The sequence below is a fragment of the Schistocerca serialis genome, chromosome 10 (assembly GCF_023864345.2).
Source record: "Schistocerca serialis cubense isolate TAMUIC-IGC-003099 chromosome 10, iqSchSeri2.2, whole genome shotgun sequence".
Taxonomy (NCBI): domain Eukaryota; kingdom Metazoa; phylum Arthropoda; class Insecta; order Orthoptera; family Acrididae; genus Schistocerca; species Schistocerca serialis.
The window spans coordinates 219,173,934-219,200,313 of NC_064647.1; positions in this window are offsets into that span (position 1 = coordinate 219,173,934).

Genomic DNA, 26,380 nt, shown 5'->3' on the forward strand with positions numbered 1-26,380 from the left:
AGATTGATTTCTGAGGTTATTTCCCACAGTGCTGCTTGTCCGTTAGCATTGAGAGCTCTACGGAAATGCCGCTGCTCTCGGTAGTCAAGTGAAGGCCGTCGGCCACTGCGTTGTCATAGTCTCGGGACACTCTTGACTCTGTGGATTTTGGAATACTGAATTCCCTAACGATATACGAAATGGAATGTCCCATGCGTCCTTCCAGTTACCATTCCGCGTTGCAGGTCTGTTAATTCCCTTCGTGCGGAGATAATTATGTCGAAAACCTTTCCACATGAATCACTCGAGTGCAAATGATAGCTCTTCCAACGCACTGCTCTTTTTACACGTTGTTTGAGCAAGCAGTAAAGGAAACAAAAGAAAAATTCGGAGTAGGTATTAAAATCCATGGAGAAGAAATAAAAACTTTGAGGTTCGCCGATGACATTGTAATTCTGTCAGAGACAGCAAAGGACTTGGAAGAGCAGTTGGACGCAATTGACAGTGTCACTTAAAGTAGTGTAGGAGTTTTGCTATTTGGGGAGCAAAATAACTGATGATGGTCGAAGTAGAGAGCATAAAAACTGTAAACCGGCAATGGCAAGGAAAGCGTTTCTGAAGAAGAGGAATTTGTTAACATCGAGTACAGATTTAAGGGTCAGGAAGTCGTTTCTGAAAGTATTTGTATGGAGTGTACACCTGTATGGATGTGAACATGGACGATAAATAGTTCGGACAAGAAGAGAATACAAGATTTCGAAATGTGGTGCTACAGAAGAATGCTGAAGATTAGATGGGTAGATCATATAACTAATGAGGAGGTATTGAACAAAATATGGGAGAAGAGGAGTTTGTGGCACAACTTGACAAGAACAAGGGACAGGTTGGTAGGACATGTTCTATAGCATCAGGAGATCAGAAATTTAGCATTGGAAAGCAGTGTGGAGGGTAAAAATCGTAGAGGGAGACCAAGAGATGATACACTAAGCAGATTCAGAAGGACGTAGGTTGCAGTAAGTACTGGGAGATGAAGAAGCTTGCACATGATTGAGTAGCATGGAGAGCTGTATCAAACCAGTCTCAGGACTGAAGACCACAACAACAACAATGCAATACTGCCGCCATATGTATATCTGCATATCTCTATCCCGCGGCTTTTGTCACTCATTGAATATGTGGCGTAAGCGCACACGGTCGAACGTGTGAAACTTTGGTAGCTGTACAACATATTTTAAAATTACGGATGTGCAGTACAAACCATTTTAAAATTCTGAAGTCTGCCAGATGGTGCTTTCCAAACAAGTGACAGAACAATAAATCTGCGTGCCGGTTCGTCATAAAAATACGAGGGGTGTTTGAAAAGTCTGTGCAGAGTCCGAGAGGCGCGTATCGGGGTCACGTTTGGTTAGCAGCATCTTTGGAAAGGACGCACACCAAGTTTCAGCCATATTGGTCTATTTCTTTGTGTTTGGCGTTCGTGTGAATCAGGGAAGTCCATCGATTGTCAAAAAATGGACGAAAAAGAATTTCGTATGGTGATTAAATATTAATTTATGAAAGGCAAGCCGGCCGAAGTGGCCGTGCGGTTAAAGGCGCTGCAGTCTGGAACCGCAAGACCGCTACGGTCGCAGGTTCGAATCCTGCCTCGGGCATGGATGTTTGTGATGTCCTTAGGTTTAACTAGTTCTAAGTTCTCGGGGACTAATGACCTCAGAAGTTGAGTCCCATAGTGCTCAGAGCCATTTGAACAATTTTTTTATGAAAGGCAAAACGCCTCAGGAGACTAAAAAGAAGCTTGATAAGCATTACGATGACTCTACACCTTCGATTAGAGCAGTTTATAAGTGGTTTCAAAATTTTCGGAGTGGCCATATGGGCACAAGTGATGCTGAACGTTCTGGACACCCTGTGGAGGTTACGACCCCAGAAATCATTGGTAAAATCCATGATATGGTGATGGATGACAGATGAGTTAAGGTGCGTGAGATTGCTAGTGCCGTGGGGATCTCTAATGAACGGGTACATAATATTTTGCATAAACATTTGGACATGAATCCGCAAGATGGCTTCCGCGATTACTCACGCTTGACCAAAAACAGAATCGTGTGAAATGTCGCACGGATGGTTTACAGCTGTTCAGGAAGAATCCGCAGGACTTGTCGTTTCGTCACTGTGGATGAAACATGGATGCATTACTATACTCCTGAGACCAAACAACAGTCTAAACAATGGGTTACCAAGTGAGAATCTGCACCAAAAAAGGCGAAGACAATTCCTTCTGCCCGAAAGGTTACGGCGACTGTCCTTTGGGATTCACAAGGGATAATCCTCATCGACTATATGGAAAAGGGTAAAACTATTACGGGTGAATATTATTCATCGTTATTGGAGCGTCTGAAAACCGAGATTCAAGAAAAACTTTGGCGATAGGACCGCAAAAAAGTCCTTTTCCATCACGACAATGCACCAGCACACACCTCAGCAGTTGTGGTCGAAAAATTAACGGGAATAGGATTTCAACTCGTTTCACATCCTCCCTATTCTCCAGACTTGGCTCCCTCGGACTACTCTTTGTTCCCCAATTTGAAGAAATGGCTGGCGGGACAAAGATTTTATTCAGACGAGGAGGTGATTGCAGCAACTAGTATCTATTTTGCAGACTTGGACAATTCATATTATTTGCAAGGGATCAACAAATTAGAGCAGTCTAAAGGGAGAGTATGTTGAAAAATAAGAAAGGTTTACCTCAAACACGTGAGTAGTTTTTATTTTTGCACGGGCTTTTCAAACGCCCCTTGCATCTGTCGTTCCGACTTGAGGGGCAACTACACCGTCTCCATCGTCAATCTGCCGTCTTACATCATCGGGGACGGCGCAGGATCAGATTTGAAGCGGAGTCGGGTGTGCACCCTCCGCGAGAGCTTCCAGTGCTGTCCAGCCACTTTCTCCAGCAGTCCGGGTAATTTCCAGGGCCAGTGCGTGCCCGCGTAACGCAGACCCGACGCGGTGCCGGTGACGCAACCCGCTTGTGGCTGAGGAGGCGACCACGTGAGGAAGAGGCTGGGTGCGTCTGATTTATAGCGGTGTCCCCCGCGGCACAAGACAGGGACCGCTACTACTCGTCCTACACCTGCGTCCGACGCGGCAGGAGCACATTATTTCTTAACTCAGTGTACCATCACCATCGCTGTTACATGAACCTGTTCTACATCTTTCTCAGGTGAGGGCACACATAACGGCGCGTTACTTCAGTTACGACTAACACAAGCTGGCGGCAACTGGAACAGGTGTTAAATAGCCGCTGCCGACTTCTGCACACGGCGGAGATGTTACATGAGAAATACGACTCTCAATACAACTAATGATTCATGCGACTCGACACACAAATGTCATGTAATCGTTTCCTAAATTGCAACATACAGGATGAGCACGAAGTCGTTCCTTGTTTACAATAATTTATTTCTAAGGAACTATGCTACATACAACTAAACGGTTTTTTGCAAATATTAGCGTAATTCCAGAATTTTTTTAACGGATACGCTTCCAATATTATATGCGTTTGTTTTTCTTTTTTGCAAATGTTAACTCGAGGAGCTTTTACCGATACACTTCCGCATGTGCTAGACAGTATCAGTTACAGGAATTACAACTGTGGGTAGTGAAACTTCCTGGCAGATTAAAACTGTGTGCCGGACCGAGACTCGAACTCGGGACCTTTCCTTTCGCGGGCAAGTGCTCTACCAACTGAGCTACCCAAGCACGACTCACGCTCCGTCCGTACATCGTCTCCTACCTTCCAAACTTCACAGAAGCTCTCCTGCGAACCTTGCAGAACTAGCACTCCTGGAAGAAAGGATATTGCGGAGACATGGCTTAGTCACAGCCTCTGGGTTGAGTCGTGCTTGCGTAGCTCCGTTGATAGAGCACTTGCTCCCGAAAGGCAAAGGTCCCGAGTTCGAGTCTCGGTGCGGCACACAGTTTTAATCTGCCAGGAAGTTTCATATCAGCGCACACTCCACTTGAAACGTCCCCTTAGAAAAATTATACATGACTGTGTTTAAACTGACACACAATATTTTTAGCGCAACGCAATCTGACTTTCAAAAATCCCTACAAAAGAATGGCCCAGACAAACATTAACCTAAACCTTTCACAAATAACTTACATCACAAAAATCTTCGTTAATCGAACTACTGCAATACAGCCAGCGCCAATACTGCCAGCTAAATAAAAGATTCAAACTACTGAAGGCACTAACTACTGATAGGCTTAGTTAGCAAATGAAAGATTTTTATAGAGAACAAACAATGTATTTACCTTAATAGTGTTCAAAAGTCATAATATATATAGCAGTTCATGACATCCAGTCTTACAAATTTCAAAACTCCGCCATCTCTCTCTCCCCACATCCACCACTGCTGGCGGCTCACCTCCAACTGCGCAACCCTACGCGCTGTTCACATCCAGCTGCCGCTGCCCAACACTACAATGGCAGACAACAATGCAAACCAGCCACAGACTGCACACAGCACAGCCAGTGATTTTTCATACAGAGCGCTAAGTGGCGTACCAATAAGAAAACCTAAACAGCCTACTTACACACTGTAGAGTGAAAATTTCATTGAACTGTGGGTAGTGTTTCGACAAGATACTGCATCACCACGTTGGAGATAATTTGTTCGCCAATTTTTGGATTGCACATTTCCGGATAGATGGATACGCAGAGACAAGTCCAACATCATGGCCACCACGTTCACAATGCGTATCTCTTTTTGACTTTTTGTGTGGTTATGTTGCGGATGAAGTCTTCAGTTCAACACTTCCTTATTTCCAAGCTGTCACAACACGATTATGAGCTGCTGTATAGGAGGTGGCGGAACTGATGGTCGCAAAGACACGGAGAAAAATTGAGGGCAGTCTAGACGTTCTGTTGGCAACAGACAGGGCACATATGGAAGTGTGTCCACAAAAACTTTATGAGTTAAGCCACCGTTTGCAACAAACCGCACTGCTGTCTGTAGCGTAGCTCCTGAGAAATAATTTATTTTCTCTTGTGCCCGCAGCGTGGTACATATCTTCCAGTGACATCATAGTTCAGGCTATGAGCAAACAAATACGCTTTGTTAAAAGTTGTAACAGTATAACTGATAACTTTGTTTAACTGTTTGCTAGTACCTACTTCCATACTGCATCGTGGCGCTGTCGCTGTCTTACAATCTTATTGCTGCATAGGGTGCTTTCAACTGCAGCCAAATTTTCAAACATTTAAGTTATTTATCTCCATTAATTGCTGTTGTTCGCAAACCCAAGCTAGGTCTTTTATCACTTGTATATCGTGTTGTGTATGACAGCTATGATTGATAGCCAATCCAGTAATGCTAAATAGTTACAATTTCTTTATTCATTTATCTGTGTAACATAACTATCTGTGGTGTGGTATTATAATCTTTGTTATGTTGTGTTTTTATTTTATCACGACTAATGCGAATCGAACTGTATGATCGATCTTAATAAAATAAAACACAGATTTGTATACACACTACAAAAACATAAAGAGTTTGTAATACCACACCGTAGGTATTACGACACATACACAAATGAATAAACAAATTGTAACCATACAGCATCGTTGGATTAGCTGTCAATCGAGTCAAAACCACAACAGTATACACAAGCGATAAAAGACCTAGCTTATACTTGCCAATAACAACAATTAACAGAGATAATTAAGTTAAATGTTTAAAAATTTGGCTGCAGTTGGAAACGTCCTGTGCAGCAATAAGATTATAAGAAAGCGACAGTTCCGCGATGCAGTATGGAAGTAATTACACAGTGAAAGAAAATTGTTATTAGTTGCAGTGTTATAGCATTTAACAAACCGTTTTTGGTTACAGGCTAAAGATGTCCATTATAATTATCCGGGCTGTTATGCCGTGGTCGGTTGATGAATTCTGTGTCGATATTTGTGAACCTGAGTTGCTCGACGCTGAGATGGAACATCTCCACAATGCACTAATGAAGAACGGATATTCGTCCGCCGAAATAAAACGTGCGTTGAGGCAGCCACGCAGAAATCACACTGACGTACAGGCTACTGCAAAATCTAAGGTTTTCCTGCCGTTTGTTAAAAATGTAACGGAAAGAATAGGGAGGATCTTGACGAAGCGGAATATTACCGTTATTTACAAGCACACCAGGAAGATACAGGAATACCTTAAGCCTGCCAAGGACGCTCGCAAACCACTGGAAAAAGCTGGAGTGTACAGGATCCCATGCAGCTGTGGTGATGTTTATGTGGGTACCACTAAAAGAACTGTTTCTAAACGTTTGGAAGAGCATAAGGGAAATTGCAGAAGAGGAGAAACGGAACGATCAGCTGTTGCGGAGCATGCTTTCCAGCCAGGGAACCACAATATTCGTTTCGAGGAGACGCAAGTACTAGCGGCCACAAGCGGATATTACGAAAGGCTCCACAGGGAGGCAATCGAAATCGCTAAACACCCAAATAATTTCAACCGAAAGGAGGAGGGCGTGAAATTAAACGGTATATGGATGCCGGTGTTGAAGAAGATGTGTACCACCCGTCCACTACTGGGTGATGGCAACGGCGATCGACGGCGACGGACAGCGGCCAATTGCACTGACGTTTTCAAAACACGTGACGTCACGCCGCGGCGTGGGAGCGCGCGGACACGGAATTTAGCGGCAGTCAGTAGCGAGCCAGTGGGTGTGTTGGACCTTCCATTGAGCTACGGACCCCCTTGAAGATGTCTCCCGCAGTCGGAGACGAATCGTTGGGAATCGACACAGAATTCATCAACCGACCACGGCATAACAGCCCGTATAATTATAATGGACATGATATTTCCGGCAGTGAAAGTCTACATTTTAGTATCAGATTAAAGATGACGAATCGTGCGGATGCCATTATTCGTGCCGACCGGCGCATCACAACTCGACAATTGGTTGTACAGTCGTCGGTCAGCATTGGAAGTGCGGCTGCAATGATCGAGACTCTCGGATATTCAGAAGGGTGCTCAGAATGGGTTCCAAGAATACTCACAGAGGACCACAAGATACAAAGGAAGGCCATTTCATCTGAATTGTTGGAGCGTTTTGAGACCGACGGAGTGGCCTTTCTGCCACGGATCGTTACGGGGAACGAAAGCTGGGTGCACCACTTTGCGCCAGAAACAAAAATGCAGTCCATGGAGTGGCATCATCCTCATTCACCGCAAAAGACGAAATTCAAGACAATCCCCGCTGCCGGGAAAGTCATGGTGACAGTCTTCTGGGACGGTAATGGTGTCATTCTCGAGGATGTGATGCCAAGAGAGTGAACTATGAATTTAGAGGCGTACGTGAAGACTTTGAATACACTGGAGAATCGTTTCTGATGTGTTCGATCGGATAAGAATCCAGCAGAAATCTCGCTCCAACACGATAATGCACGTCCAGAATCAAATTCGGTTGGACATTATTGCATCATCCATCCTACAGTCCAGGCCTGGCGTACTCAGACTTCCATCTCGCCGGCCGCGGTGGTCTAGCGGTTCTAGGCGCTCAGTCCGGAGCCGCGCGACCGCTACGGTCGCAGGTTCGAATCCTGCCTCGGGCATGGATGTGTGTGATGTCCTTAGGTTAGTTAGGTTTAAGTAGTTCTAAGTTCTAGGGGACTAATGACCACAGATGTTAAGTCCCATAATGCTCAGAGCCAGCCAACTTCCATCTCTTTGGGCGGCTTAAAGATGAGTAACGCACTTTGAAGATGACGAGAGTGTCAGCCACGCAGTGAAAACATGACTACGCCTACAGGACAAGAGCTTTTACCAGCAGGGAATACATGCTGTTCCACAACGTTTGCGTACGGCCATAGAAAGTGATGGAGACTACATAGAAAAATTGGACGTGGACAGTACATGTTGATGTATATTGTCACCAAATTCTGACTCTGAACAAAAACAATGTTCTGAAAAAAATGTGGGGGCATTACTTATAGAACAACCCTCGTAAAATGTAGACAGACAATGCAAGGACAGTGTTTCTGAAGTCGAGAAATTTGTTAATATCGAATACAGATTTAAGTGATTCGAAATGTTTTATGGTTGTATTCGTCTCGAGAGAAGTTAAGTATGGGAATGAAACATGCGCAATAAACAGTTTAGACCAGAAGAGAATGGAGGCTATTGAGATGTGTACTGCCGAAGAATGGTGAAGATCAAATGGGCTGAACACGTAACCAATTAGGAGGTACAGAATAAAACTGTAGGGACAAGAAGTTTGTGGTGCAACGTGACCAAAAGAGGGGATTCTGAGACATCAAGGGCTCACCAATGTAGTATTGGAGAGAAGTGTGGCGGGTAAAAATTGTAGAGGGAGACCAAGAGCTGAATACAGTAAGCAGATTTAGAAACATGTGGGTTGCAGTAGTTGCTCGGAGATGAAGAGGCTTGTACAGGATAGAAGGGAAGCTGTTTCAAATCAGTCTTTGGACTGAAGACCACAGCAAAAACAACACGTTCTTAAGAGATTTGAAACTTGACTATCTACATCATCTGTGTGGTTTCCTGTTTAAACTGAGTCTTCATTTCTTAATCTGCAGCTTCTCTCATGTTCACATGAAGTGATTGCCATTGCTCTGCTTGAGTGATCAAGTATTTTTTCACAGTACTTGCATGCAATTTTTATACACACTCCTGTGTGACAACGGTTGCAGTTCTTTATTAACATTGAATAAAATTTTTGTTATGCTGTTGTTATTAAAAAAGCGGGTCTGTAGTTGCAAGACTTTAAATTTTTTGCGTGATTCTCTAAAATTTGTTCCTATATGGAATAATTCACTACTTTTAGTTACTACTGAACGGCTCCTGTCGGGCAGCGCCTCTAAGTGGTGTAATTTTTTACGCATTCTATTCTTCTGTAGTATATTATCAATATGGGCAGAACTATAGCAATTATTGGAAACTAAGTTTCACGGACTGTTAGTTCAAATGGTTCAAATGGCTCTGAGCACTATGGGACTTAACTTCTGACGTCATCGGTCCCCTAGAACTTAGAACTACTTAAACCTAACTAATCTAAGGACATCACACACATCCATGCCCGAGGCAGGATTCGAACCTGCGACCGTAGCGATCGCGTGGTTCCAGACTGTAGCGCCTAGAACCGCTCGGCCACATCTGTTGGTCTCCTAGAGCCACCCCGCTTTTCTTTCCACTGGACAGAGACCAATCTAAAGCTTAGATAATTACTTCTAGAAATGCATAAGAATTAAGCAATGAATAAAAGTCTGTACGCCAGATTCTACGTCGAGACACATGCCCTGTCACACATTCCTCCCCCTCCGCATACAAAAGGCCCAATGTGGAGTATGGGAATCTCTCAGCTCTCAACGACAACCGCCCGGAACAAAAATAAATCACTCCTAAAGGCGTTTTACGAAGCTACCACGAGCAGATCAATCTGCCGATAGGCAGCTTTACACAGGCGAGCCTGGAGTACGTGTTAGCGCAGCCCGTTTATCGACGACTGCCTCACGAGTGGCCACTTCAGACGATGCCGAACCGAGGCCGTCTGGACGCTGGAGAGGAACCAAATTGCCGGACACGCCTCCAGCACGCCCCATTATAGGCCTACTCTCTGGGTGGCCCTGGACGAGGGCCCACATGACGTAACAGCCAAGGGAACAGGTGGCTCCAGCACTGGAAAGTATCCTTCAGTGTCCTTCCGTTCACCACAGTGGCCGTTCTCCTCTCGTAAGAGTGCCGTCGCATCTGGCACAGTGGCACGTTATACTTTACACTGATCTGGAGTTATGCCCTGAACGTACACCATTGTAGATATGAGACGACTTAGTCTACTCAGGGCCGCTACTAATAATCATATCCTTCTTATTAAAGATCTGCTACTATAAAAAACTTTCCTTAGTCGTAAACTGGGTTATCACAATACATCGGAGGAGTAACCATAAAATTGGTCCATCAGCAGTTAACTCGGAAAGCAATTACCATTAACATTTTGTTAGCAGACAAAGGAGATACGTGTACGGAGCATATCTGCATTTATAGCATGTGCTTTTCACTAAGTTGACTGAATGTCTGATATTATCATGAGTAAAATTCCGGTATTGGAACGTCACCTATAACTTCTACAGAAACCAGCATGCAGTTTGAAGAGATGAAAGGCAAGAAGTAGGGACAGTACTCGAGAAGGGAGTGAAACAGGACTACAGCCATCCCAATACCTCCCAACATTATCTAGTCTGTGTACTGACCAAGGAGTAAAAAATAATAGGAATGGTTAACTACGTAGTATCACTACTCGTTTACTACGTTCAGTGTGTAGCTACTTAAGTGACGCTAACCGAATAGTAAGTATGCCTTCACCTGTCCATATTTTCGGTCACAAACACACACACACACACCTACCTAAGCTTTGGACCGTACTGACTGGAATAAATTCTTTGGAATTCTCCAGCTATCAGCAATAAAGTAAGGGGAGCGAAAGGCTGACTACAACTTACATAGAAATCAGATTGTAGTTACAAATGTGACATTGCAGGGAGGCAGCATTAAGAATAGAGTGAGATTGGATTGCAACCTACATCTATGATATTCAGCCTCTACTTAGAACAAGCAAAACGATGTCAGACGAATTTGGGTAGGTAGTCAGAGAGAAGAAACAAAAACTGTAAAATTTACTGACGTCTTTTAATTCTGTTAGTTCTGTTAGAAGTGGCGAAAGACTGGGAGGATCAGTTGAAATGGGTGAATAGTGTCTCGAAAACACGTTATAAGACGAAGATCAATGAATGAAAAATGAGGATAATGGAGTGCAATCGAAATGAAAAAGGCAATGCTGAGAAAGTTCAATTACAAAACGAGTCTATGAGAATAGGAGTCTTACTATACTTGGGCAACAAAATAGTTGACGACAGCAGTAGTAAAGAGAATATAAACTAAAGCCGCGAAAAATGAAAAAAAATCCTGAATAAGGGAAATACGGGTATGTTAACTTAGAATACAAATCTGAATGTCAAACAGTCCTCTCTGAATGTTTTGGTTTGAAGAGTAGCCTTACATTGAAGTGAAATGTAGACTATAAAGATTAAAGAGAAAGTGAGAAGAAGAATATTGAAGACTACATTACAAGCTTCGATAAAAATTTACCTGAATGGAAATACTGAATATTCTTTTCTCCCCTCGTATCACGTGTGTTGTAGATATCGTATTCAACTGCTGAGCAAAACTGACTGTTGGATGGCACAGTGTTGCACATGTAAACAATGTCGTAAAATAGAACATTAGACTTAGTGAAATACTGAATTTTAGATAATGGAAACTAATGTCATTATATGCCGAACTAACTAATTGTGTACTTAGTAAAAACTATTCATCTGAAACTGAATACCGAAGTACATTACGACAGTTGTGTGAGATGAAATGCAATTCCTGACTTGAAATGTCCATAAAATAAAATGCTATTCTACTCAAAAGAAAATAACTTCTGAGATTACCTACACTGTTCACTATAAACTGATCTGCTGATTTAGTAAAACACCCGATAAAACCGACAGTTAAGTTAGCTCATAACAATGCAAAGTGTGATCTTCCCTGAGATAAAAGTAACTTACCTCATATTGAGCATATTGTATTGTATGTGGCATACTGATGTTCTCGAAAGAAAATAGAAGTCAGCAGATGCAGCAGAAAAAATAAACAACTCACTAGAAAATGTCTTTTTTTGCTTGTCACCCACAATATGTGGCTTCGCGTAGAGTAAGATGCAATGCACTCATGACAGAATATTCAAAGCTTTACTAATAACGATGGAGGAGGTTCTTACTTTAAAGACAGTATTTACTGTGTGGCTAGCACTGCAATGTGCCATTATATTTTAGTATGTTCAGGATTGTTGAGGACTGTGTGTCTTTTAATTCTTTGTTTCCTCTGTGGATTTTGACGGTTTCATACGTGGATTGTTATGTGCTGTCTGGGCGTGTCTTCTGACACTGCGTTGGAGGTGTTTTAGTGATCTTGCATGGTTCGGATCGGATGCTCATCTCCCGTTTCATCCAAGGTTTTACCAAGAAGTGACATGTTTTGTGCCCACTTGCACCTTGGAAGTTGTGGCACGTGAAGTATTAGTTTTATTTGACCTGAATATGTACCTTCGAGGTATGAAACAGGTCATCCTACAGTCAAAATACTGCTGTGAATTTGGACTGTCACTCAGTTTAATATAGACAATTTTACCATCTCTGATTTTAAATTGTTTGATCGTCGTTCACATTATGTACTTTAAATAAAGTCGTTCGTGAGAAATTAAACTCTCATTTAAAAATTTTAAAAAAGACCTCTACGACCTATGAAGACACTAAAAATTACGGAATTCTTTCATTATAAACCATTTACGTTATTTGTGACATAATGAAAACAAATAGGCCAAACTATCACTAATCACGAATGTTAATTAGTTATCTGAGGGACAAAGATTTCCTTTAATTAATAATTCTGACATACGAACATTTCATTCTTGCCAATGCCTTGAAACATTCTCCACAAAGTCTTCCCCATCAGTAGAATCAATAAAATATATTTACAAGCAAGTTTTCATCTCCACAATTAAGTATTCCGTATAATTTCTCTCAAATTCACGAATGTCAAATCTCCTTCTCTAATATCTCAACTGCTCTCTATTATGCCTCAAATAAGAATGCCCAGCGCTGCGCAACTGACAAGCGAGCAAGGGAAGCACGAACACCAAGTCTGTTTGCGTGGCCATCCTCCGTAGCAAGCATAGAAATATTTGTTTTGTAAATAAAACCGCCTTTTCCTGCTGCCACTTAATTTATTCTTTCCAGACGCGTCATGCCTTTTTCTTGTTCTAAGGCTTCATCAGTTTTGTTACTTTTAGATTATTGAACAGTTCACTTTGCGATTTATATGTAAAAAAGGTAATTGCTTACGATTTGCTGATCTGAGTTTCCTCTCATTTGGCCTGAAGGTCGCACTACCACTTCATGACTGATATATATGCACAATTTAGCGTTCTGACCTTCTTCACACAGTTCACCATGTTCCTTCTTTTTTTTTGTGGTGTACTATTGTTCTTTTTCCACTGTCCCGTGTCCGACGAAATAGTTATATCGAGTGGCAAAAGAACAATATTTCAGTAATAAAGTGGTAGTGCGACTTCCAGACCAGATGAGAGGAAACACAGATCAGTAAATCGTAAGTAATTACTTTTTTTACATCTAAATCGGGACGTGAACTGTTTAATAACCTAAAAATAACAAAACTGTGCCGTTGCAGATCCCACTGATGATGCCTTAGAACAGGAGAAGGCGAAACGCGTCTGGGAAAATAAATTAAGTGGCAGCAGGAAAGGCGGTTTTATTTACAAAACAAGGGCCACATATGAAGTTAAACACAGAGTCAAGGATCTTGTGCACTACTCGTGCAGCGCACCCGTTCATCTTTGTCACAGTACAGGAAAGGTAAATTGTTTACAGTGGCAGAAAATATATGAAAAACTCACAATACGAGTAGATGAGACAGCTGATGAAAATGTACTGAATATAACTGAGGACGAATGAGGTCGACGGGAGAATTAAAATAGTGATATAGTGACATGACGCACCCTGCGGTAAAAAGGAATAGTTTTGCAATGTTAAATCGTCTTTCTCTCTTCTTTGGCATTAAAGTGTTTTGATTTTAATGTAAGATGGTTCGGGATTGTTTGGAAAAGGGCAAAACATATTTAATACACTACTCACGTCGCGTTCATTCTGCATGGTCGTAAATGTGGCTTACATCTACGTCGACGATGATCAAACTTGCTATGTTGTTGTTGTGGTCTTCAGTCCTGAGACTGGTTTGATGCAGCTCTCCATGCTACTCTATCCCGTGCAAGCTTCATCATCTCCCAGTACCTACTGCAACATACATCCTTCTGAATCTGCTTGGTGTATTCATCTCTTGGTCTCCGTCCACGATTTTTACCCTCCACGCTGCCCTCCAATACTAAATTGGCGATCCCTTGATGCCTCAGAACATGTCCTACCAACCGATCCCTTCTTCTAGTCAAGTTGTGCCACAAACGTCTCTTCTCCCCAATCCTATTCAACACCTCCTCATTAGTTATGTGATCTACCCATCTAATCTTCAGCATTCTTCTGTAGCACCACATTTCGAAAGCTTCTATTCTCTTCTTGTCTAAACTATTTATCGTCCAAGTTTCACTTCCATACATGGCTACACTCCATACAAATACTTTCAGTAACGGCTTCCTGACACTTAAATCTATACTCGATGTTAACAAATTTCTCTTCTTCAGAAACGCTTCCTTCCCATTGCCAGTCTACATTTTATATCCTCTATATTTCGACCATCATCAGTTATTTTGCTCCCCAAATATCAAAACTCCTTTACTGCTTCAAGTGTCTCATTTCCTAATCTAATACCCTCAACATCACCCGACTTAATTCGACTACATTCCATTATCCTCGTTTTGCTTTTGTTGATGTTCATCTTATATCCTACCTTCAAGACACTACCCATTCCGTTAAACTGCTCTTCCAAGTCCTTCGCTGTCTCTCACAGAATTATAATGTCCTCGGCGAACCTCAAAGTTTTTACTTCTTCTCCATGAATTTTAATACCAACTCCGAATTTTTCTTTTGTTTCCTTTACTGCTTGCTCAATGTACAGATTGAATAACATCGGGGAGAGGCTACAACGATGTCTTACTCCCTTCCCAATCACTGCTTGATTTTCATGCCCTTCAACTCTTATAACTGCCATTTGGTTTCTATACAAATTGTAAGTAGCCTTTCGCTCCCTGTATTTTACCCCTGCCACCTTCAGAATTTGAAAGAGAGTATTCCAGTCAACATTGTCAAAAGCTTTCTCTAAGTCTACAAGTGCAAGAATAGTAGGTTTGCCTTTCCTTAAACAAGCTCCTAAGATAAGCCGTACCTTCAGTATTGCCTCACGTGTTCCAATATTTCTCCGGAATCCAAACTGATCTCCCCCAAGGTCGGCTTCTACTAGCTTTCGTCTGTAAAGAATTCGCGTTAGTATTATGCAGCCGTGACTTATTAAACTGATGCTTCGGTAATTTTCACATCTGTCAACACCTGCTTTCTTTGGGATTGGAATTATTATATTCTTCCTCAAGTCCGAGGGTATTTCGCCTGTCTCATACATCTTGCTCACCAGATGGTAGAGTTTTGACAGGAGTGGCTCTCCCAAGGCCGTCAGTAGTTCTAATGGAATGTTGTCTACTCCCGGGGCCTTGTTTCGACTCAGGTCTTTCAGTGCTCTGTCAAACTCTTACGCAGTATCATATCTCCCATTTCATCTTCATCTACATCCTCTTCCATTTCCATAATATTGTCCTCAAGTACATTGCCCTTGTATAGGCCCTCTGTATACTCCTTCCACCTTTCTGCTTTCCCTTCTTTACTTAGAACTGGGTTTCTATCTGAGCTCCTGATATTCATACAAGTGGTTATCTTTTCTCCAAAGGTCTCTTTACTTTTCCTGTAGGCAGTATCTATCTCACCCCTAGTGAGATAAGCCTCTACATCCTTACATTTATCCTCTAGCCATCCCTGCTTAGCCATTTTGCACTTCCTGTCGATCTCATTTTTGAGACGTTTGTATTCCTTTTTGCCTGCTTCATTTATTGCATTTTTATATTTTCTCCTTTCATCAATTAAATTCAATATTTCTTCTGTTACCCAAGGATTTCTACTAGCCCTCCTCTTTTTACCTATTTGATCCTCTGCTGCCTTCACTACTTCGTCCCTCAAAGCTACCCATTCTTCTTCTACTGTATTTCTTTCCCCCATTCCTGTCAATTGTTCCCTTATGCTCTCCCTGAAACTCTGTACAACCTCTGGTTTAGTCAGTTTATCCAGGTCCCATCTCATCAACTTTCCACCTTTTTGCAGTTTCTTCAGTTTTAATCTACAGTTCATAACCAATAGATTGTGGTCAGAGTCCACACCTGCCTCTGTAAACGTCTTACAATTTAAAACCTGGTTCCTAAATCTCTGTCTTACCATTATATAATCTATCTGATACCTTCTAGTATCTCCAGGATTCTTCCATGTATACAACCTTCTTTTATGATTCTTGAACTAAGTGTTAGCTATGATTAAGTTGTGCTCTATGCAAAAGTCTACCAGGCAGCTTCCTCTTTCATTTCTTACCCCCAATCCATATTAACCTACTACGTTTCCTTCTCTCCCTTTTCCTACTACCGAATTCCAGTCACCCATGACTATTAAATTTTCGTCTCCTTTCACTATCTGAATAATTTCTTTTATTTCATCATACATTTCTTCAATTTCTTCGTCATCTGCAGAGCTAGTTGGCATATAAACTCGTACTTCTATAGTAGGCGTGGGCTTCGAGTCTATCTTGGCCACAATAATGCGTTCACTAAGATGTTTGTAGTAGATTACCCTCATTCCTATTTTTTTATTCAGTATGAAACCTACTGCTGCATTACCCCTATTTGACTTTGTATTTATAACCCTGTATTCGTCTGACCAAAAGTCTTGTTCCTGCTGCCAACGAACTTCACTAATTCCCACTATATCTAACTTTAACCTACCCATTTCCATTTTTAAATTTTCTAACCTACCTGCCCGATTAAGGGATCTGACATTCCACGCTCCGATCCGTAGAACGCCAGATTTCTTTCTCCTGATAACGACGTCCTCTTGAGTAGTCCCCGCCCGGATATCCGAATGAGGGACTATTTTACCTCCGAAATATTTTACCCAAGAGGACGTCATCATCATTGAACCATACAGTAGAGCTGCATGCCCTCGGGAAAAATTACGGCTGTAGTTTCCTCTTGCTTTCAACCGTTCGCAGTACCATAACAGCAAGGCCTTTTTGATTAGTGTTACAAGGCCAGATCAGTCAATCATCCAGACTGTTGCCCCTGCAACTACTGAAAAGGCTGCTGCCCCTCTTCAGGGACCACGCGTTTGTCTGGCCTCTCAACAGATACCCCTCCGTTGTGGTTGCACCTACGGTACGGCTATCTGTATCGCTGAGGCACGCAAGCCTCCCCACCAACGGCAAGGTCCATGGTTCATGGGGGGGGGGGGCAAAGTTGCTAAGTAGTCAATATTATTAAAAATGGGTACAGTTTTAATTCTAACCGCTTACTTATGTTATCCAAACTCGCGACTAGCTCAAAGATAATCAGAAGTATCATGAAACTACTACCGTTAGTGCCCGATAAATTAATTGTTGTGAAGAGAGAGGCGATATAATCACCTACGAAACGTAAGGATTTGTACTCACAATAAATAATTTCATTTATATTACACTTGTTTTAGTTTGGTTAAACATTTACTTGACGGAAATAAATTTCATTATAAACTCGAAGATATCGTGAAGCACACCTAAGCCTTGTTGCCTACCGCAGTTAAATTTGACTATGTAATTCCGTAAAAATTCTGGTAAAATGAAGTTTGCAAATATTAATGCCCGAAAATTATTATCACATATTCAGAGTATTTATCACGTTAACTTGTTGGTTAGCCCAGTACGTAATATTTGAATTAAACTTCACGTAATGGCCGCCTGTCCGCCATTACGACAAATGAAAGCCAGACGGGCAATCTTCTACAAAGCACACTTTAAAAAATTATTTTCACTTAAATATTTGTACAGGGAGAGAGAGGTTTTGAATAACAACGGGAGACATTCATGTTTTACTACATATTGTAACTGAAAATACGTACATCAAATACTTAGCGCGTCAAAACAGATTAGTTGCGAAAGTTATTATTAGATCTTTAAATAAAGTCTTTTTAACATTAATGAAATGGGATTTCCATCGTTACAAAGACTGTCTTTACATTGTCTAGCTATTTTTTGATACTAAAAGTACACATTTTTCTAACATTATTAACACAAAGAATATCATATTAACGAGTTGTTGGTTTTATAATTATCTGTCGTATTAGCTACGGTTTTTATCGACAGAAATACACTCAGTTTTGTACTGTCTTTACATTACAGATTTAACGTCTGGTATAGGTTTGGTTTAATTTTTGTAGGGCTTTCCAGGAGACGTAAGAAGGGGGCTGTTATATGGGAAAATTGTGCAGAGGCGAAGTCTCGAATATAGTAACCAGGTCCAAATGGAAGTAGGTTTCAGTAGTTACTTCGGATATGAAGAAGCATGCGTAGTACAGGCTAACGTGTGGAGCTGCTTCATATCAGTCTTCGGTCCGATGATCACAACAAGAACATCAGAACTACCTAGTTTGTTCAGCGTCGCGTCTCATAATCTCCACCTGTTAATTAAACGCCTTCCACTGCAATAAACTTTCTCTTGTCGGTGGGTCGTAAAAGGGTTATACTGCATTATCACAGTATATCAGAGAGGCATAAGATATGGCTCGTGTTCAACAACAAAGATAAAATTTGTCAATCAACTATTAGTACAGAGAACAATCATCATTTAACATTTTGTAATTACACATCTGCTCGCATCTCCTAAGGACAGTTATTAAATCTTTTCTAAATAAATAAAGTACGACAACTAAACCCCGCGTTCAGATATACGAGCGATACCGACCGACCGTCGTGTCACCCTCTGCCAGTGGCCTGATTTGATTGAGGGGGGGGGACATGGGATGAGGACCCTACTCTTCCGGTCGTTTTCGGCTTTCCAAATCTTGGAGACGCTATTTCTCATTCAAGTAGCTCCTCAATATTGGAATCGCGAGGCTGATTGCACCGTACCCCGTCCCAGACGTCTCGCAAAGGAAACATCCCGGACAGTATCGAAAATCAAACGCAGGCCCTCCGCATGGCAGTCTACGGAGCCAGACTGATTAAAACCCTGAGTGGATTAATCCGAGCTAACGTCTGTAACAAAGGGACAGGTCACGATGGCATTCAGCTCCATGATTAGTAGCCGATATCAACAGCACAGGGTGCTTCAGAAACAATACACGTATTACAAAGTATTATGTTGTCAAAACTACCAGAACAAATATACTGTCCAGTTTATATTCATTGCTACTAGATATCTGTTGTCTTCTCTTTCCTTGGTTACCGTTACATGTTGAAAAATGACTATAACGCAGCAGAAATCATTTGTGTTCTCGAGTTTGTGAAGTGTAATTCCGTGATTACAGTACAAAGATGTTTCAGGTACGAAACCGGTCCTCCGAATAGAGGGAACATTCGCAGATGATATTGACAGTTTGTAAACACAGTACGTGTATGAAAAGAGAAGAGTCCTGGACGTCCGCGTGTTTTCGGCAATAGTGTCCACGAATTCACCAATTGCAATCTTCGTCAACGTCGGCCATTTGACTTCCGTTAGTGGATGAAAGCCTCCCGTAGATTTATCAGTGTGGTAGACCCCTCATCTGTACGCAGTCACGTTGCTGCTAAACTGCGCAAAAAAATTGAAGGGTCACTTTTTTGAAACCACTTGATTGTCACCCATTGCGGCCCATAAGTTTGAATTCGTCTCAAAGATGGCTATCACCTTCCTCTGTAATGTTGCAAAAGCGTGGCGCCCTACAACTTCAACCTCCGGCTCAGTGATGCTTCAAACAAGAAGGTATAGACTCTTGCGAAAAAAAAATACATCTCAGAAGTTCATATGAACTTTCAGGTAGGTTATTGACGTTACTTAGAATTCTGCCCAATTCCACCGTGGACGAGTCACAGTATGGGAAGGTCGTCACACGTCCTCTTACCCAAATTTCACACCTTCTTTTGACGCCTCTGCGATGGAGGTCGGATCCGCGATGCACAGCGTTGAAATCACACGGCTTTCTACGGCCGGCCGAGGAAAATATTTCAGACACACCGGCTGATTCCCGCACGTTTCGCAGTCGGAAACGACAGTACAGTGCGAGGAGCAACAGAACGACGTTCTTGACAAATATGGCCACCGCTGTCACCCCATGGGCGCTTCAACCCTGCTCTTAAGGGGCTGCAGCCCCACTGATCGTATTCTCAACCCTCTCGAGCGTAGCGTGACAGCAATTTTTCATGTGTCTTACAGAATGGAACCACCAAGGATCGTTCAAAACCATTTGACGAAATGTCAACGTGATACAAAGCAATAAAGTGTTATGTTTTTTCATTCCACCTTCTCCGTCCCCATGTATGGCGTGATCATGGGATGGTAACATTGACACATGTGTGAATAAAATGGCAAAGTCCAGTTTGACAACACTCTCGATGCCACCCACACACCTTTCATGAGCATTTTAAAAATGGCGTATGAGAAACTTCGACACCAATTAAGCCAGGTGTGTGCTCTAGCACCTGAGGGTTAGGCAACCACTTCAACTAACTTACTTGGAGTCTGCCTACCTTCAGGCGTTAGAGCAGGGGACAGACAGAATTGGTGTCCAAGTTTCCGATAGAAGCACTTTTCACGTGCTCAAGAAAGGTGCATGGGTGGCACCTAGGGTGTTGCCGAACTGGGTAGTCTTAGAGGCACAATTTGCTATTTTATTCGCCCATGTGGCGCTGCTCGTGGTCTCGCGGTAGCGTTCTCGCTTCCCGAGCACGGGGTCCCGGGTTCGATTCCCGGCGGGGTCATGGTATTTTCCTGCCTCGAGATGACCGGGAGTTGTTGTGTCGTCTTCATCATCATCATTCATCCCCATCACGGTCGGAGGAAGGCAATGGCAAACAACCTCCACCAGGACCTTGCCCAGTAAAGCGGTGCGGGTCTCCCGCATCGTTCCCCTACGCTTTGTAAAGAAGCGTGGGACTTCATTTCCATTTTTCATCCATGTGGCAACGCTACGCCCTCCCGTGATTACGCCATATTTCACCGCGAAAAAGGTGGGATAAGAAGGTATAAAAACCCTTTTCTGCTTCGGATCAAGTTCACATTTCGTCGAATGGTTTTGAAAGGTTGCCCGTAGTTCCACTCCGTATGTCACAGCAAAAATTGCTGTCACGCTTCACTCGAAAGGTGTGAGATCACGATCAGTGGGGTTGTTGTCCGGTGCAGTAGTGGGCAGATATGACAAGAACGTATGAATATGTGTTCAGTGTATGCAGCATTTAGCATCTGAAGATGGTCTTTGTATGGCCGAAACCCGTTATGACTGTGTCATAAACATGTGATTGTGTCTATAAATAAACAAAAAATTTTTACAAGAGTATCAATCACGCACTCCATTGACAAAATCTTGTCTTTTTCCAATGACAAGAACGTCATCTTGTTCATCGCACTTCGAACTGTAGTTTCCAACAGCGAAATGTGTGGGAATCAACGCCGCAAGGGAAGAGGTGATTTTAAAGATGCCCTTTTTGCCATCCCCTTAGGTATTTTACCATCGATTATGAGTGGTTGTGTGTCTGAAATGTTTTCCTCGGCCACCTATAACAAAACTGTTTGATTGCAGCTCTTGGTATCGCTGCTCTGACCTGCATCGCAGAGGTGTCAAGAGAAGGGACGAAATATGGGTAAGACTGATTTTGGCGATCTTCCCATGGTGTGCCATGTGCACGGTGGCTTCGGGCAGAATTGAGGTGAAACTCGGTGCCCATGTAACATCATTAACTCATCTTGCGGTTCACACGAAATTCTGAAATGTGGCCTTTTTTTTGGCATGTGCCGACTCCTTGCTCTTTGAAGCGGCCGAGCACAGAGGTTTTGACCTTTACAGAGGAGAATTATAGGCACCTGTAAGCCAAATTTCAAAGTTTTGCGCTCCAATGGGAGACAGTTACGGCGTTTCGAATAACTGATCCTTTAATTTTGTTGTGCAGTGTAGATATGTTCTGACGTCGTTCTCTGTCCTTCATTAAATTGTCATTTCAGTGTTGTAATCCAGCAAAGAACTTCCTCGCTAATTCTACCATCAGGATCAAAACGTGCAAACCAGATTATCGAATACGTATACAGATGCGAAGGAAATTAGACAAGATAGAAACGGGTGGAAGAATTACATAAAATTAACAGTACACGAAACCCATTAAAAAAAAGTGTACTTTTCCTCTCGTTTATCTCCAGTTATGTATCATATGTTTCTTCCCCCACTGCTTTTCAATGGCACAATTTTTTTCTGTCCTGTAATTTTCCAACGCACTTGTTTCTCCCACAAAAGTCAATTCCTATTGGGTTTTTTCATTCTGACCCCTTCAGATTTTTAATTGACTATATGATTTCTCATTTTTTTCCTTGATTTCTTTCTTTTTGATTTGTTTTCTTCCGCTTACTATTTTGTTATTTTCTTGTACTCATTCATTCTATTTTTTCTGGTTTTATTCTACTTATTTTACTCTCTCTATTCTCTTGCTTTTTCTTTCTATGTTTTCCACCTTTTTATATGTTCCTTTGCTTCTGTTTACTGTTTCCCCATCTGCTTTCACTTCTTTTATTTCTGCACTTCTCTGATTTCTGTATGTCTGCTGTTTTTCTTCTTCTGCACTTGCTTTCTGTTTTCCTTCACTTTCTTTTCTTATTATTTTTCATTACTGTATTTTTAAATTTCTCTTTTTGTGTACTTTTCATTGCTTTGTTTCCCTGCTCTCCTCAGTTTTGTTTCTTCTCTTTTTGTTATGTCTGTTTCATTTCTTTCCTTTTTCTGGTTCTCTGTGTTACTTTTCTATTTCCCATGGCTTCTTGAATTTCATCACTAATTCTTAACTTCCTCAATTTTTCGTTAACGAACACAAGCGATGTTCTCATGAGTCCATACATATTTGTATCGGCGTTATTTAATGCTATTTTGGCGGTGCATTTGGCTCTGCGGGCCTTGGTTGGTTCTAAGATGAGTATTAACCTTAAACTGCTCACCTACTGAACAAACAACAATACTTTGGCAACTATGACTATCTTTTTGCATCATTCTACATCTATTTTCCCTAGCCCATCTGTATGCTTCTTATGGCAATAAAATATTTTCTCTGCGTATACCAGCACCGTTTTCTTTACTTTTTTCATTTTATCTTTCTTTCTTTTCTGTCTATATTATCTTCTTCCCTTTTTTCTACTTTTCACTTTTTTGTTCCTTAGGATTCCCTGCTTTTTTTCTGTTCCTTACTATGCTCTGCTTCTGTGCATCACTGTTCTCTTTCTCATAACTTCTATATTTCACCAATAGTTATGATATTTGGGAAAAGACGTCATCCCATATGGCTGTATTTTAAAAATGTACTTTACTCAGTACCACAACTTTGGAGCATGGTACTTTTTCAAGTGCACATAAAAGCACAACACACCATAATGAAAAGAAAGCTACAACATAAAAGGCAACTACAGTGGATTAAATTAATAGATTAATCTGTTTTTTCTTTGTAATGCTTTGATTTTTTTCCATACCAGTTCTCAATTATTTCCTGTTTTCCAGGTTCTGGTTTCTCTTTCGTTCCTAATATACACTATAAAATTGTTATGCGATTGAAGGTATCATAATTCATTTAATTTCCACATACACACAGGCCCCCAGAGGATTTTTGCGCAAATTTCCACAGCTTCGTTTCTCTCGGCCTATCTAATACTTCTAAGGGCATCAAAACTGTTCCTCTACTTTTTACTTTAATATTTTTTCAGTTGCCTCTCTTTCTACTTTTCCTACTCCTCTACTTTCATTTTGCTGTCCCTCCTATTTTTATTTCTTTCATTCTCCTCTTTTTTTGTCTATGTTACTATTTATTTTTCTCTGTTTCTTTGCCTTCCATCTCTCTTTCCCGCAAGCTCTTATTTTTTTTCACTAATTGTTGGATTCGTCAGATTAATTTTTGGAATATTTTGCTTCTTGCCATAGCCATTTGTCAAATTTTGTTGTCAAAAGCAAACATGCAAATAAAATCTGAAAATTATCATACAAGTCTATGTATCATAAATCTTACTGTAATTCCCACACACTTCCTGGTGCACTGAAAACATGTCTGCAAACTTCTGAAGCTCCCGTCTTTCCCAGCCATCCTGGGTGTTTCTTATGACAACAAAACAGTCCTCCACACACAGACGAACGCGTGTGTGGCCTTGCCCTGCTCTTCACCACAGACTTGCCACACCACGTCGCCTCCTCTCCTCGCAGGATCTTGCGCCGCTGGGACACGAGCGTTGGGCAACCTTTGTAGGACACGGTGAGGGGATAAGAGGGGAGGCAAGGCAAGCCGCGGCGACCCTGACTCCGTTTCCTCCCGATCTTCCCACGGGATAACGTCCCGCTACTACCGCAGCCCGGCCTAGCCACAACACAGCGTTGCTTCAGCGCCAGAGAAACCGACCTCTGCTGGCAGGCATTGTCTGCCGGCAAACGGCAGCATTGTCTGACGGCAGGACCACGTGGGTGCCAGCAAGTAGCTTGTGCTGCAGCCGCACGCGGTTCACGGTTTGTGGGTCGAGCTGCGTGCTCGTACCGGTTTGTGGCCGGAACCGGTTGTACGCAAGTCAGCACCTCTGGACGTCTGCTTTTTCAGCCGGATTTCCGACCGCTTTAGTGCTGTCCTAACGTTACATCTCAAAGTAACTACTAAATAAACCTAATCTGTACCCTATCGTCCATACTCTTACCTCTTCTCCACGCAAATCGTGATAAATTTCTGACAGTTTCAGCTGTTACGTAGTGCGCCCGTCCATTACTGCTAGGATAAACAGAGTTAATTTTTTTTTTTTTTTTTTTGTATGTCCATCTTTCTTATTGAAGGTTTGAGGGACTTCGGCCGTTCACTTATGTAATAAAATTGAACTTCTACAGCCGTCCTTTCGATGCTATTTATTATATAGCCACCAGTTTCGGTGATTCAATGCACCTTCTTCAGGCCTTATCCGGCGCTAAGAGGGTTAACTCCAATAGTGTACACGATCCCATCAGCGGCCAGAACTATGAACATGTTTCCGTAGACTGTAACAACGACATTCTGCCTACAAGCATTGAAACGTCCCCTTAGAAAAATTATAAATGACTATGCTTAAACTGACACACAATATTTTTAGCGCAACGCAATCTGACTTTCAAAAAATTCCTACAAAAGAATGGCCCGGACTGACAATAACCTATACCTTTCATGAATCACTTACCTCACAAAATTCTTCGTTACTCGAACTACTGCAATACAGCGAGCGCCACTACTGCCAGCTAAATAAAAGATTCTAACTACTGAAGGCACTAACTACTGATAGGCATAGTTAGCAAATGAGAGATTTTGATAAAGAAATAAACAACAAACAATGTATTTACCTTAATAGTGTTCAAAAGTCATAATATATATATATATATATATATATATATATATATATATATATATAATGACTAAAGAACAAATATATATAATGACTTTTGAACACTATTAAGGTAAATACATTGTTTGTTCTTTATCAAAATCTATATGTCATGAACTAATATATATATATATATATATATATATATATATATATATATATATATATCCATTTGTCAAATTTTGTTGTCAAAAGCAAACATGCAAATAAAATCTGAAAATTATCATACAAGTCTATGTATCATAAATCTTACTGTAATTCCCACACACTTGATATGTCATGAACTAATATATATATATATATATATATATATATATATATATATATATATAGATTTTGATAAAGAACAAACAATGTATTTACCTTAATAGTGTTCAAAAGTCATAATATATATATATATATATATATATATATATATTACGACTTTTGAACATTATATATATATATATATATAATGACTTTTGAACACTATTAAGGTAAATACATTGTTTGTTGTTTATTTCTTTATCAATATATATATATATATATATATATATATATATATCAGTTCATGACATCCAGTCTTACAAATTTACTGTCTCTGATGGACACACGTCCAGATCATCCGCTCTCAAAACTCCGCCATCTCTCTCCCCACATCCACCACTGCTGGCGGCTCACCTCCAACTGCGCAACGCTACGCGCTATTCACATCCAACTGCCCAACACCACAATAGCGACTTCCAACAATGCAAACTAGCCACAGACTGCACACAGCACAGCCAGTGATTTTCATACAGTGCGCTACGTGGCGTTACCAATATAAAAAGCTAAACAGCCCACTTACACCATCAACTACCAACTGACTCAGTTGAGTGACCCAACCCAGCTCTGCACGGGTAGCAATAAGCATCTACGGTCACAAACTTGACTGGCACTTCGCGTGACATCTCATGGCAATGACGGGAGCACTTCATGACGCAAGTAACATGTTAAAAATCAATGTAAATATTGCGTGATAATCATGGTAGTATGTGCGTGTGAGTGATTTAATACGTATGGGAGAGTAGCTGACGAAGTACAAATACAAGAAGAAACACGCTTGATCTTCACGTTTAGCTCGTGTTACAGAACTCCACATGTGACGTTTCTGATGCATTTGTTG